The 15,042-nt window shown below is 42.9% G+C and overlaps 1 protein-coding gene across 3 annotated transcripts in view; it reads left to right on the forward strand.

Annotated features, from left to right (window-relative positions):
* The first annotated feature begins 700 nt into the window (after positions 1–700).
* slco4a1 (solute carrier organic anion transporter family, member 4A1) overlaps positions 701–15,042 on the forward strand; it is a 49,712-nt gene continuing 35,370 nt past the window's right edge. For 2 of the 3 annotated variants that reach the window (XM_048177818.1, XM_048177821.1), the window contains exon 1: positions 702–868. The gene's annotated coding sequence lies outside the window, so the exon portion shown is untranslated. Of the gene's footprint in view, positions 869–15,042 lie in introns of all 3 variants that reach the window. The other variant, XM_048177819.1, reaches the window with a different exon arrangement.

A 15,042-nucleotide genomic window follows, 5' to 3' on the forward strand; every position in this document is an offset into this window, starting at 1 on the left:
AACCAGACATTCTTTTTCCCCTCTGCAAAGCAAACTAGATCTTGACTGGAAATATTCAGACAGCGTTTTCCAACCCGTCAAACCTTCACCTGCTTGACTCGAGTCATTCTGGTCATATAAACACTGAGAATAGCTCACTTCTGGCGAAAGCAACATCTAGAGACAGAAGCAGTGAAACCACTGAAGACGACGTGTCTCTTTGACCACAGAAACAGGTCACGAACCCACAAAAACTGAGCAGCAACATTTTGAGCTGCATTCAAATGAACAGGAAGCAAATGTGATCTGCAAAGTGAATGCTTATGGGATATTATTAAATGGTTTAGATACTACTTTACAAAAACATTTATTTTAAGGAGGCATTAAGATATCAGCAGATGGATGAATATAGTTCAAATATCCATTAACTGTTGCCAAAAATAATGCAACACAATATAGACACATAAAAAAAAAACATACATTGACTTAAATTATAAATTATAATAAACAACCTACTATTCCCCATACATTATAATGTCATTGTATTTTGTCCTAATATTCTACTTTTTATTTCTGAGTGTCTAAACTTTCCTAATTTTACATTTAAATACATGAATGACATGGAAAGCAGTCGAACCAAACCTGCTGGTTAACTGAGGATGCTGCTGAAGCGTTAGAGAGGATGACAGCTATTGGTGCAGCAGCATAACGCCATGGGGGCGGATTCTCATTGGAGGAGGAAACTGCTTAATCCGAGAGCTCAACATTTTATATCATCTACAGCATAAGCGTCTATTCATGGATTTACGGAGGAGAAAAAATACACGCGATCTGAAGATGCACTGACAGATCTGTCGGGAATGGAGGAGTCGTGCAAATCCTCAGTAGCGTGAGTATCTTCATGACATTTGCATGTTGAGACGGTGATGAATGAATGAAGCACATGTGACAGTCATGATCACTGGGTATAATACAGTGAAGCAGACAGAGAGACATCCAGCTGACGAGGTCTGGTTATTGTGTAGGCTACTAAACGCTCAGACATGAATTCAGTGCAGAAATGAGTCTGGACTGCGTGTTCCTCCACCTGTTCCCAGTGAGACACATGCTCATGCAAACACAAACCGCGGGTCTCTTCATGACAGATGTCCTATCCTAAACATAGAGCTATTATTCTTTATAGTGTTTTACAGCATCTGTCTGTTATGTCACGAAAGCTACAGTAAATGGCAGAGTGTCTAATCATTAATAGCGTGGTTTAGCTCCAGTAAGGCGCTGCACACCATATGTTTCTAAATGAATGCTCGGTTATTTGAGGACTTGTCCGAATCAAAACGCTCTTTTAAATCGAATCTTGGCTCATTTGAACAGGTGCGCTGGTGACGAAAAGAGCCGCTCGATCGTTCTGAAATGAACTGTTCGAAAGAATCGATTCGCTGAGATGAGATGAGATGAGATGAGATGATCACTATTCTGCTCTCCTATGTGCTGTAACGTGAAAAACTCCGTGTTGTGACTTATTTGTTCTTCTGTTGTATTAAAACGACATAACGCACTAGACTGGTGATTGGTTTATAAGTATTCTCACATTCAGACACGACTGTGGACTGTGGACTGACTGAGGATCAATGAAGGCGCAGCAGTTGTTTTTTTACAGGGCCCTGAAACATTTATAGCTTGTTAAAACACATGGAATGTTGTTCTGCTTTCCTTTATCTAAGAAAGAAGACTTCATAAAACAATAAATCATAAGTGAAGTAGCAGAAAGTGCTATGATCAGAGATACTGAGTTTTGTGTTTTCTTGACATGTGAGAGAAGCATTTTGAACGATGATCATGTTGGCCCTTGCAGCAGTTCGCTTGTTATTAACTGTGAATCGAATGTCAACTGGTATGCAGCTACCTAACCTTTTTAACATTAAAGGGATATTTCACCCAAAAAATGAAAATTATCCCATGATTTATTCACCCTCAAGCCATCCTAGGTGTTTATGACTATCAGAGATATATTTATCCTTGCTCTTCCATGGTATGAAAAATAATCCATACGGCTCCAGGGGTTTAATAAAGGCCTTTTGAAATGAAGCGAGGTGTTTTTGTAAGGAACATATCTAATTATAGAAAATATCATATTTAAAGGTGCTATATGTAGGAATGACACCCAGTGGTCAAAAATAGGTACTGCAGTCCAAATTCAAAATATTGTTTGCCCCGCCCCCTCCTACAAAGACGCGGGTTGCCAGCTTGAGGAGATGCAACAAGAGGGAGCGCAACTGACAATGAAAGCTGAGGAGACTCACACACTGTAAGCTGATGCGTTGATTTATCTGTTTTAATATGCTGTCGTTCATAGAGATTTATAGATGGATGTTTGTTTGCTGGTTTCCATGGTTGCAATACGCAATGATGTCGAAATACTATTGGATAAACTGGCAGCACACGGTTTCACACAGACCTAAACAAAGACAGTCAATCCGACAAATAACTATCTTCCGGCGGGCAACCGTACGCATTTGCCGGAAGCTAGATATTATAGTTAATAAAGTTTTAAATATGGATATTTTCTCTTTAGAAGGCCTTTATTAACCCCCTGGATTCGTTTTTTGGCTTCAAACCCTCCGTTCACTCCCATTATAAAGCTTGGAGGAGCAAGGATATTTTTAAATATATCTCTGATTGTGTTCGTCTGAAAGAAGAAAGCGTGAAACTTAAATCACGTGAGCCAGCTCACTACACATCACGACGCACAATAGAGGTTTGTACAAATACAAAACATTATTTTATTATATTTCAGCATAAACATACATCACTGGACAGGTGAACATAATCTAGCTAGCATTTATAATTTATTTATGGATGAAATGTTGCATATGTGTTTATCATAATGTGCTTTAAACAACATTACAAGTAATGTCAGAAAGATATCAGCTCTGCTGTTCTTCATAAGTACCAGTAGTGATGTTGTTCAATGAGGACGTTGTCACAGTTTCTCAAGTTTTCTCACTAGCTAGGGAGCTGATTGAGACGCACCCTAATTTTGGAACTTGCTAACTAATAATTTGGATACGGTGCGGGTGTACACCCGGGGTCAGCACGGCAACCTACAGCGGTCACACAGCCTGCTATATTTAGTTCTGATTGTTGTTAAAAGTACCGATAATTTGATACCAAGTAAATGACTGAATATTGAAAATTTGTACATTTTACAATAACCATTCTTTCTGTAGTACTGGTATTTACAAAATATTAATCTCTAACGCACGTTCACGTGACGCATGCATGTTGTGTTGTCAGAAGAGAAGGAGTTGTAATTAATTGTTAATTAAATTAATTGTTAATATTTTGTACATAAATGGGTAAATTATGTTTTGTTTTTTTTTGCAAACAAAGCGTTTGCGTTGCCTTCATAAAACTGAGGTTAAAGCACTGGACTCACATGGATTACTATTATGATGTCTTTACTGCCTTTTTGGGGCTTGAAAATGGTAGTTGCATATGCTGTCAATGGAGGGACAGAAAGCTCTCAGATTTCATTAAAAATATCTTAATTTGAGTTCTGAAGATGAATGAATGGCTCATGGGTTTGGAACAACATGAACTAGTGACAGAGTTTTCATTTCTGGGTGAACTAACCCTTTAATGACAAAATATTGGAAGGCTACATGTTAATGTTTTAATGTATTATATTATGCATTAAATTATTATTAGCATTAATAATTTATTGACTTTAATATTTTTATTTTTAAATAAATTGCTCATATTAATAAATTGATTTTAATGGCCATAAACTGTACGCCTTTTAAAGACTTATGGAGAGAGGAATATATTACTACAGGGCGATCCTAGTCTTTTATTTCCGACAAAGTGAAGAGGAAGAGTCCTGGAAAATTATAACTGAAAAGTGTGGGAACCCTGTTTTTATCTACACGGTAAACACAGAACATTCACTTTACATCAACATTGGGTTCCTGTTGGGTTAATTTTGGGGAACCAAATACAGTTCTAAGAACATTTTCTGGAGGTTCCTTTTGCAACCAAAAACAAACATTCCCAGAATGTTCTGGGAGCTAAAAATTGTTAGCTGGTACATTATTAAAATTCAAAATTACTTAAAATCTGTGTTAAAATCCGTTGTGTTAATTGTTTAGAACTTAGTTCAGAAGTTTCAGAAATGTGACTGTTGTTTAATTACACAAGGGATTTACAATATTTGGAAACATTTAGTTAATATAGATTTCCCCCTTTCTACATTCAGAATTTTGATGTTGATTAAAAATAGTTCATAAACAGCAGTCACTCCTTGTGACTAAGCCTTGAACACACAATCCATCAGTAATGATTAAGTGAAATATGAATCACCTGACATATTGCAAATATGAAGCAAGCGATTAAATGAACTGGAAATCCCTGTTTACTCTGTGTGCCCCACCTCCTCCCACTACACCACCTCCAATGATAATCTGTAAGCCAGTTTAGACTGTATGTATGATCAGTGGTAATCAGCTTCTTACCTTCAGCCTTTTAGTCATTATAAAAAGACACTGTCATGGAGCCATAACACATTTCCTTTCTCCCCAGATTTTTTATTGATTATAAACACAAACAAGAGTGTAAACAGTGATATCATAGATAAATACAGTGTGTTCCAATATTAATAAAAAAACAAACAAAAAACACATCTTGAACAAGCAAACCACAGTCTGAATATAATGTCACATGTTCAAGCTGTTTATGACATTTGTAATACAGCCATCATACAACCTCCATAATTTTGATACCCCAAATCCCCACGACAGCTAGATCGTCTTGTCTTGTCAGGAATTATTGTTCATTAGTTACATTTACAAGTAATCAACTTAAAATATAAAATGAGCACATCTTCACAATTTCTTAACATTTGCTTTAGGAAAATTGCATCCTGTGTTTTCACTTTACTTAAAGCCATCAATGATGCATTTATAGAGATTAGTAACTATTATTACTCACAATAAGTATTTATAAGAACACAACACAGCTATAACAATATATTCACTAATGTGACAAATAAATGTGAATAAAATGTCATTGTAACTATAATATAATAACATTATAGCAATGCAGGTTGCATCTTTATAAATGCATTCATGGAACCATACGACGGACTAATTAATACTTAAATCAGTGTATAATGGATTATGAGCATTAGATTGAAAAAGCAAATGCATGACTTATAAATAATTATATAAATAATGTAAATGTATCTATAACTGATCTTATAATGCGGTATAGGTCTTAATAGGTCTTTCTAAATATGTTTATAAAATAGTAATACTTGCTTATATAATAGTTATATATAAGGGAGCTATAATTCAATATAAGCATGGTCTTCATAGAAAGTGTTACTGGACATTCTTTGCTAATGTATTAATAAGAAATATTACACTTTTAGATAAGTTGAAATTATAACTAGAAATCTGACCAAAGGTTTGAAGAGTCAGGGCAGCAGGGACACATTAGAAACATAAAGAAGTAAATCATCCGCATATAAAGAAACTTTTAACTCGACGCAATTCCCAACAATGCCAGTAATGGCAGAGTTAGATCGAAGGGTGATAGAAAGAGGTTCAATGGCTAGTGCAAATAAAAGAGGGCTTAAGGGACATCCTTCTCTTGTAGAGCGATATCATCACAAATAATCAGATTAATTGTTGTTTGTACTGCAGCCAGTGGGGAAGAATAAAGCAACTTAATCCTTGAAATAAATTTCTTTCTGAAACCAAACCTATCCAAAGTATAAAATAAATAGCTCCACTCCACTCTATCACATGCTTTCTCAGCGTCCAACGAAATCAAAGCGTTCTCTGTATTAGCCTGTGAAGTATTATAAATTGTATTATAAAGCTGCCTGAGATTAGAGAATAAGTGACGATTCCGAATAAAAAGTTTTGTCTAATGAAATAATAGTCTGAAGAACTTTTCCAGTCTTAAAGCCAGCAATTTTGATAACAGTTTGAAATCTACATTTAGGAAACGTATCGGACGGAAAGAGTCTAATGGGTCCTTGTCTTTTTTCAAAAGAGCAGAAACAGAGGCCTGATTGAGGGTCTGAGGGAGATGGCCTTTTTCCAATGATTCATTAAACATATCCAATAACAGAGCGGAAAGTTTTTGCCAAAACACTTTATAGAATTCCAGCGGGTATCCATCTGGTCCTGGACCTTTCCCAGACTGTAAGGAAGAAACTGCTACATAAAGTTATTCGATAGTTGTTACATTCACGCCTTCCCGGACTCCTCCTGTTCTCCACACCTGTCTTCACTTCCCTCATCAGTCTTCCCGCCATCTCCCCGGATTCCCAGCACCTGTTGTTCCTCGCCAGCATTCCCTTTAAGTTGGACTCATTCCCGGCACTCCTTGTCCATTCTTGTTGTTGTTTAATGTGTGTTATGCTGTCTCTCTTAAAGCCTATTATATTGTGGATTTCCGTATTCGCCTCATCTATACAGCAGCACCCGTAACAATAGGAATTGGCTGATCTTATTCCTCCAAAGATGATTGTTCACTGGAAGGCATAACTAAATTTCGAAGTTTCGAAGTCTGCGGTGAATCTACTCTAAGACACTTCAGCTTCTCTAAATCGCAAACCCACTTCCTTCTCCATGTGTAATTCTCTGTACTGACGTGTCATCTGATAGTAATTTCTCAACTGTAGCTCACAGTCATTGACTCTAATAGAGAATAATCTAAAATAATTCTAGAACATTTTAATATAGAATATTCAGACATTTGTTTGTTATTCAGTAATGATAACATGCCAGAGTTGCCAGTTAAATCAGAACCTGCAGATGTATCAGTTTCTGATATAGTCTTCTGTTGCCTCAATGGAATCTGTTATTAAATGGACTTTTCAGCTAAATTTAAACCGTAAAATGAACAGTTCATGAAACTGCAAAAGTGGCCAACAAGTGTCTTGGCCAACAAATATTGTAATTTATAAATTGTTTAACATGAAAAGTAATAACCTCAACAAATTAAACTGTTGAAACAAAGTATAAAAATGAATTAAATTACAATCAAACAAAAATGTATAACATCCACAGAAAAATAGCTAAAAAAAACAAAACCACAATGGTTAACCGATTAAAAATAAAATACTGACATGAAAAAGTATAGAACATTAGGCAACATTTCTCATTTCTCAAAACTTTAACTAAAATTCAAATGAAAAAAAAAAGAAAAAAAATTATACTAAAATAACACTATTTAAATTTAGAACATTTAAAACATTTTTTTTTCGCCGCATTTCTGAAATATGAAAAATGTGTCCTCAGAACAGTTTGATGTGATGATTGGAATGTGCAGCTGGAGTTTGGAGGACGAAATTCACAAAATTATTCTAAAGCCTTTGAACTGGTTATTTCAAACCTACTTACTGTAACGAAGCGGGACTCAGGCAGAGATCCATTTGCAAGCTTTATTACAAAAGTAAGCGTGGTCGTAAAGGCAGGGTCTAAGCAGGGGCAAACAGGAACAGCAAGGGCTAGGCAGAATCGTTGTCAGGGTAAAGGCAGTAGATCGAGGCAGGCAGATATCATTCACAGTCCAGGAAACAATAAACAGTCCAGAGGTATGTAGCAAGGAATCATAAACGGGTAACCAGACAGGATCAAGAACAGATAGGCAGATAGGCAGACAGGATACAGGGGAAACGCTCAGAAATGTTACACAAGTGAAAACAAGACTTCGCGATCAGGTGATGAGTGTGTGAGTCTTTTATAGTCCAGGTAATGCATGGCAGCTGGGTGTGGTGATTAGTGTAGTGATTGGTGGAGTGAGTGCAGGTGATTGGCAGAGAGGATTATGGGGAATGTAGTCCAGGAAGTGACAGGAACTGACGGTGATCGTGACATAACACCCCCCTTCCGGAAGGCGCGTCCTCGCGACGTAAATGGCACGAATAGGGAGGGGGAGGTGGGTGCATTGGAGCTCGGACGGGAACAGGGTCTCCAATGCAAGTTCCAGGACAGCCACGGAGGGTCTGGAGCCACGGGCAGCCACGGAGGGTCAGGTGCCACGGGCAGCCACGGCGGGTCAGGAGTCTCGGGCAGCCACGGCGGGTCAGGAGTCTCGGGCAGCCACGGCGGGTCAGGAGCCTCAGGCAGCCACGGCGGGTCAGGAGCCTCGGGCAGCCACGGCGGGTCAGGAGCCTCGGGCAGCCACGGCGGGTCAGGAGCCTCGGGCAGCCACGGCGGGTCAGGAGCCTCGGGCAGCCACGGCGGGTCAGGAGCCTCGGGCAGCCACGGCGGGTCAGGAGCCTCGGGCAGCCATGGCAGGTCAGGTGGCTCGGGCAGCCACGGCAGGACAGAGTCCGAAGATGACCACGGCGGGTCAAAGTCCATTAATGGCCATAGGGGTTTATAGTCCATGGGCGGCCCTAGCAGTTCGGAGCCCGCTGATGGTTGCGGCTGTGCAGGGTCCCCACCCACAAGCTCCCCACCCTTAGGTATACGCCCCCCCCAAAAAAGTTCTTGAGGATTTCAACGGGGTCCGTAGCGGGTTCGTGGGCAAGGAGTTCGGGTGGCGCCGGCAGAGCAAGGCATTTGGGCAGCGGCGGCAGGGCAAGACGCTTAAGTGGCGCTGGCAGAGCAAGGAACCTGGGCGGCGCTGGCAGAGCAAGGAGCTTAGGCGGCGCTGGCAGGGCTAGAAGCTTGAGCGGTGCTGGCAGAGCAAGGAGCTTGGGCGGCGCTGGCAGGGCTAGAAGCTTGAGCGGTGCTGGCAGAGCAAGTAGCTTGGGCGGCGCTGGCAGGGCTAGAAGCTTGAGCGGTGCTGGCAGAGCAAGGAGCTTGGGCGGCGCTGGCAGGGCTAGAAGCTTGAGCGGTGCTGGCAGAGCAAGTAGCTTGGGCGGCGCTGGCAGGGCTAGAAGCTTGAGCGGCGTTGGCAGAGCAAGAAGCTTGGGCGAAGCAGGAGAGACCTCTGAAGTGGTCTCTGGACCCACAGCGGGCTCTTGAAGAGCTTCTGAGCCTTGAAGAATGGAAGAAGCCTTCTTCCTCCTCCTCCTCCTCTTCCGAGGATGAGGCGATGGTTCACCGGTTGGAGCGGGTTCTGGAGCAGACTCACTGGCTGAAGCGGGTTCTGGAGCGGACTCAATGGCTGGAACACCCCCTACCTCCGTGGGCACCGAAGGGGCGGCCATCTTGCCCGTGGGCACTGGCAAAGCAGCCATCCTGTCCATCGCGTCCAGGGCGCTTGAGTGCGTTGCAACCGATGAATTTGAGTGCGTTGCAATCGGTGAATTTGAGTGCGTTGCAATCGGTGAATTTGAGTGCGTTGCAATCGGTGAATTTGAGTGCGTTGCAATCTGTGAATTTGAGTGCGTTGTAACCAGCGAATTTGAGTATGAAGCCGCCGGTGGGTTTGTGAGCGAAGCGGCCGACTGGCTGGAGAGCGAAGTGACCGGCTGGCTTGAGTGCGAAGTGGCCGGCGGGCTTGAGAGCGAAGCGAACGGCGGAGGCTTAGGAATGCCAGCCGCTCGGGCTGAGGTCAGCGGTGGATCAGCCACACTGGAATGCAACCCTCTCAGACTCAGGCAGAGATCCATTTGCAAGCTTTATTACAAAAGTAAGCGTGGTCGTAAAGGCAGGGTCTAAGCAGGGGCAAACAGGAACAGCAAGGGCTAGGCAGAATCGTTGTCAGGGTAAAGGCAGTAGATCGAGGCAGGCAGATATCATTCACAGTCCAGGAAACAATAAACAGTCCAGAGGTATGTAGCAAGGAATCATAAACGGGTAACCAGACAGGATCAAGAACAGATAGGCAGATAGGCAGACAGGATACAGGGGAAACGCTCAGAAATGTTACACAAGTGAAAACAAGACTTCGCGATCAGGTGATGAGTGTGTGAGTCTTTTATAGTCCAGGTAATGCATGGCAGCTGGGTGTGGTGATTAGTGTAGTGATTGGTGGAGTGAGTGCAGGTGATTGGCAGAGAGGATTATGGGGAATGTAGTCCAGGAAGTGACAGGAACTGACGGTGATCGTGACATAACACCCCCCTTCCGGAAGGCGCGTCCTCGCGACGTAAATGGCACGAATAGGGAGGGGGAGGTGGGTGCATTGGAGCTCGGACGGGAACAGGGTCTCCAATGCAAGTTCCAGGACAGCCACGGAGGGTCTGGAGCCACGGGCAGCCACGGAGGGTCAGGTGCCACGGGCAGCCACGGCGGGTCAGGAGTCTCGGGCAGCCACGGCGGGTCAGGAGTCTCGGGCAGCCACGGCGGGTCAGGAGCCTCAGGCAGCCACGGCGGGTCAGGAGCCTCGGGCAGCCACGGCGGGTCAGGAGCCTCGGGCAGCCACGGCGGGTCAGGAGCCTCGGGCAGCCACGGCGGGTCAGGAGCCTCGGGCAGCCACGGCGGGTCAGGAGCCTCGGGCAGCCACGGCGGGTCAGGAGCCTCGGGCAGCCATGGCAGGTCAGGTGGCTCGGGCAGCCACGGCAGGACAGAGTCCGAAGATGACCACGGCGGGTCAAAGTCCATTAATGGCCATAGGGGTTTATAGTCCATGGGCGGCCCTAGCAGTTCGGAGCCCGCTGATGGTTGCGGCTGTGCAGGGTCCCCACCCACAAGCTCCCCACCCTTAGGTATACGCCCCCCCCCAAAAAAGTTCTTGAGGATTTCAACGGGGTCCGTAGCGGGTTCGTGGGCAAGGAGTTCGGGTGGCGCCGGCAGAGCAAGGCATTTGGGCAGCGGCGGCAGGGCAAGACGCTTAAGTGGCGCTGGCAGAGCAAGGAACCTGGGCGGCGCTGGCAGAGCAAGGAGCTTAGGCGGCGCTGGCAGGGCTAGAAGCTTGAGCGGTGCTGGCAGAGCAAGGAGCTTGGGCGGCGCTGGCAGGGCTAGAAGCTTGAGCGGTGCTGGCAGAGCAAGTAGCTTGGGCGGCGCTGGCAGGGCTAGAAGCTTGAGCGGTGCTGGCAGAGCAAGGAGCTTGGGCGGCGCTGGCAGGGCTAGAAGCTTGAGCGGTGCTGGCAGAGCAAGTAGCTTGGGCGGCGCTGGCAGGGCTAGAAGCTTGAGCGGCGTTGGCAGAGCAAGAAGCTTGGGCGAAGCAGGAGAGACCTCTGAAGTGGTCTCTGGACCCACAGCGGGCTCTTGAAGAGCTTCTGAGCCTTGAAGAATGGAAGAAGCCTTCTTCCTCCTCCTCCTCCTCTTCCGAGGATGAGGCGATGGTTCACCGGTTGGAGCGGGTTCTGGAGCAGACTCACTGGCTGAAGCGGGTTCTGGAGCGGACTCAATGGCTGGAACACCCCCTACCTCCGTGGGCACCGAAGGGGCGGCCATCTTGCCCGTGGGCACTGGCAAAGCAGCCATCCTGTCCATCGCGTCCAGGGCGCTTGAGTGCGTTGCAACCGATGAATTTGAGTGCGTTGCAATCGGTGAATTTGAGTGCGTTGCAATCGGTGAATTTGAGTGCGTTGCAATCGGTGAATTTGAGTGCGTTGCAATCTGTGAATTTGAGTGCGTTGTAACCAGCGAATTTGAGTATGAAGCCGCCGGTGGGTTTGTGAGCGAAGCGGCCGACTGGCTGGAGAGCGAAGTGACCGGCTGGCTTGAGTGCGAAGTGGCCGGCGGGCTTGAGAGCGAAGCGAACGGCGGAGGCTTAGGAATGCCAGCCGCTCGGGCTGAGGTCAGCGGTGGATCAGCCACACTGGAATGCAACCCTCTCAGACTCAGGCAGAGATCCATTTGCAAGCTTTATTACAAAAGTAAGCGTGGTCGTACAGGCAGGGTCTAAGCAGGGGCAAACAGGAACAGCAAGGGCTAGGCAGAATCGTTGTCAGGGTACAGGCAGTAGATCGAGGCAGGCAGATATCATTCACAGTCCAGGAAACAATAAACAGTCCAGAGGTATGTAGCAAGGAATCATAAACGGGTAACCAGACAGGATCAAGAACAGATAGGCAGACAGGCAGACAGGCAGGCAGACAGGCAGACAGGCAGACAGGCAGACAGGGGAAACGCTCAGAAATGTTACACAAGTGAAAACAAGACTTCGCGATCAGGTGATGAGTGTGTGAGTCTTTTATAGTCCAGGTAATGCATGGCAGCTGGGTGTGGTGATTAGTGTAGTGATTGGTGGAGTGAGTGCAGGTGATTGGCAGAGAGGATTATGGGGAATGTAGTCCAGGAAGTGACAGGAACTGACGGTGATTGTGACACTTACAAAACAATAGATAGAGAAGACAGACTGTACTGTATGATACTGTGATCTGGACTCTAACCTCATATAAATATAATTTTCCTGTAGACTTTTGTTACAGTTGAGGTCAAAGGTTGGAACTGAATGTGGTCACATGGCAATCTAAGAAAATCTAGTTGTTACTGTCTTGTTATGACAGTCTGTTAACCCACATTGCCCAGTGCCAGAGGCCAAACCTGGAGTGCAGAGAAGCTGATTGGCTGCTGCTGTAGGTCATTCATTCCACTTGGTTACACCTACAAGTTTACAGCCAAATGATGAGACAAGCCCCTGGAGATATGGGACATTTAGTCTGCTGCACACATGATGCCAAGAAAACAACATATAACGGCACACATGTGGTAAATGAAAATCATCTAATCCATTGAACCAAGCAGGCTCAGGTCAGGAGATACTTTTGTAGCTAATAGTTTAACATGGTTTTCTGATTTGCATGCATGACTTTATATTTGCATAAGTATGTCTGTTTGCATTTGTGCGTCTTCCTGTGTGGTCAATGCATGGGGAAAAATGGTTTCCTTATCTATGCAGATGTAGTCAGACAGATCAGCAGTCACTATGGGTCAGAGTCTTCCCTTGTCTGGTCCCATCACATCACTTCATCCCACAAGGCCATGCAGCAAAACCACTTTTTCACTTTCACTGGTTTTTCTAGTATCTGCAGGCTGTTTAACTGTCAGCTCCCAACTGATATTGAGTTTTGTATTGAGCCTCAGTGTGGGCTGGTTTTTATAGCTTTCCAGTCAGTGATAGCGCAGGATAACAGCAACTCTGATAGTTTGACCTACTTTAGCTTAATTTCAGAGAGATGGACCTGTTGTATGGAGCTTTATTCGCTGGAGAAAACATGCTTGCACTTTCAGTTATCAGGTTTGTGATTATCATATTCATTAATTCACTGTTTTCAAAAATGTTGTATGAGATGATCAAGTTTAACTTAAATCATAGTTTTCTTGAAGTATTCTACTGTCTACTATAGGGTTCATGTTTTGCTGCTGTTAATGTAAAGAAACCTTGAAGAGTCTGATGATATTTAAAAAATATCATTCTGATCTATAGAAGTCAGAGGAACATTACATTCGCATATATATATATATATATATATATATATATATATATATATATATGCAAATGTGTATATATGTATATATATATAGAGAGAGAGAGAGAGATAGCATATATATATATATATATATATATATATATATATAATAGAGAGAGAGAGAGAGAGAAATTTGTCAATTGATTAAAAATAATTACATGATATGCAGATTAAATAATTAGTATCATTAGTTAGTATTAAATATGAATTAATATATTTTTTTGCTAAGACCCATATACATCAAATAAAAATAAAAGCATTGTTTTATTTTCATTATTAAACATAAGATTATCACTGACCTAAAAATTGCATCATCATTTTTTTATAGTTCTTTAATTTTATGCAATATCCAAGTAGCCGTGCGATATGGCTGTATATCAGCTGTGATTCAGCCACAGGTATAGCCATATATTGCACAGCTACTCATGTGATATTGTGTTTATACAACAGTTCGACGGCACAAATGTGTAAATAAATAAGAAACAACAACGGAGCGTCTTTAAAACCCTCTTTTGTGAAGAACTACTTCCTTCCGCCACGGATTCAAATCTCAAGTTGACAGTTGGACTAAGACTCTGTTACTAATTCTAAAACGTCACTTCAGAACTAGTAACGAAGGAACGTAGAGTCCCTCCATTGAAACTGGGATGCACCGAGACCATTTTTTAAGGATCGAGTACGAGTACAAATATTTTTTTCTGGTACTCGCCGATACCGATGCCTATACATTTATTAATTTCTCTCTCTCTCTCTCTCTCTCTCTCTCTCTCTCTCTTTGTGATGTTGCAGTTTTCCAAGCACAACACAGTGAGACTAATGAATCTAGGACAGCTTCTTGATTATTACTCTAATGAAAAAAGTAATATTTTTTATGTGCTTGTCACAAACTTAAAGAACAAAAATTTCACAGTGTCCAAAAACCTACAAAGGGCATAATTACCAATATATATAATTGTTGTTATATAAGAAGACATTTACAAACAAATTACAAACAATACAACAAATACTATAGAGATAAAAATTAAATAAACTTGTTTTTCAGATACAGTAGGTTTATTTACCATGTATACATTTATTTAACATATTTTGTTGTTTTATTAACATTAATGGCAAATATAGGCTACGGTCCCTTTAAGACCAAATCCATGGATACTGACACATATCCTATTTTCACCCAAATGTTTACGTCCACTTAAGCCATAACCCACTGTATTTTTGTGAGATACACATTTTGACATCTATGCGACAGAGAGAGAGCGCTTCTGTTGTGTGTCATTCAGCACGATTCCGCCGATCCCACCTTCACTAACTGCAAGTTAATTGATAAAGAATTGTAATTTAATTGTAATTTTGTGATATGACGATCTTGGCATTGCATTTGTCTGTAGGCTGAAATTATATTCAACCCACCAAAGTGGCTAGTGGGAGTGGCTGTCTTACCCGCCACAGCTGAAATCTACCCGCATTTGGCGGGTTGGCGGGTGTTAATGTCAAGCCCTGGATATAACATTCATTCTTCAGGTCGATGTCCATAATATTATATCCATTATAAAAATCCGTTTGTATGTCCGCTGAGGAAAGCCATCTTTGTATTTGTCCTTTTTTTTGTTGCTAAGCAACATCCTTTGTTTACAAAAGTCCTTTTCAATTTAAAAGTCTCTTGTGACTGACTCACTCAATGAGTCTCATTCACTCGTAAAGTTTGCCGCCATCTAATGGCCTATTAATGTAATTTT

The sequence above is a fragment of the Megalobrama amblycephala genome, linkage group LG24, assembly GCF_018812025.1.
Source record: "Megalobrama amblycephala isolate DHTTF-2021 linkage group LG24, ASM1881202v1, whole genome shotgun sequence".
Taxonomy (NCBI): domain Eukaryota; kingdom Metazoa; phylum Chordata; class Actinopteri; order Cypriniformes; family Xenocyprididae; genus Megalobrama; species Megalobrama amblycephala.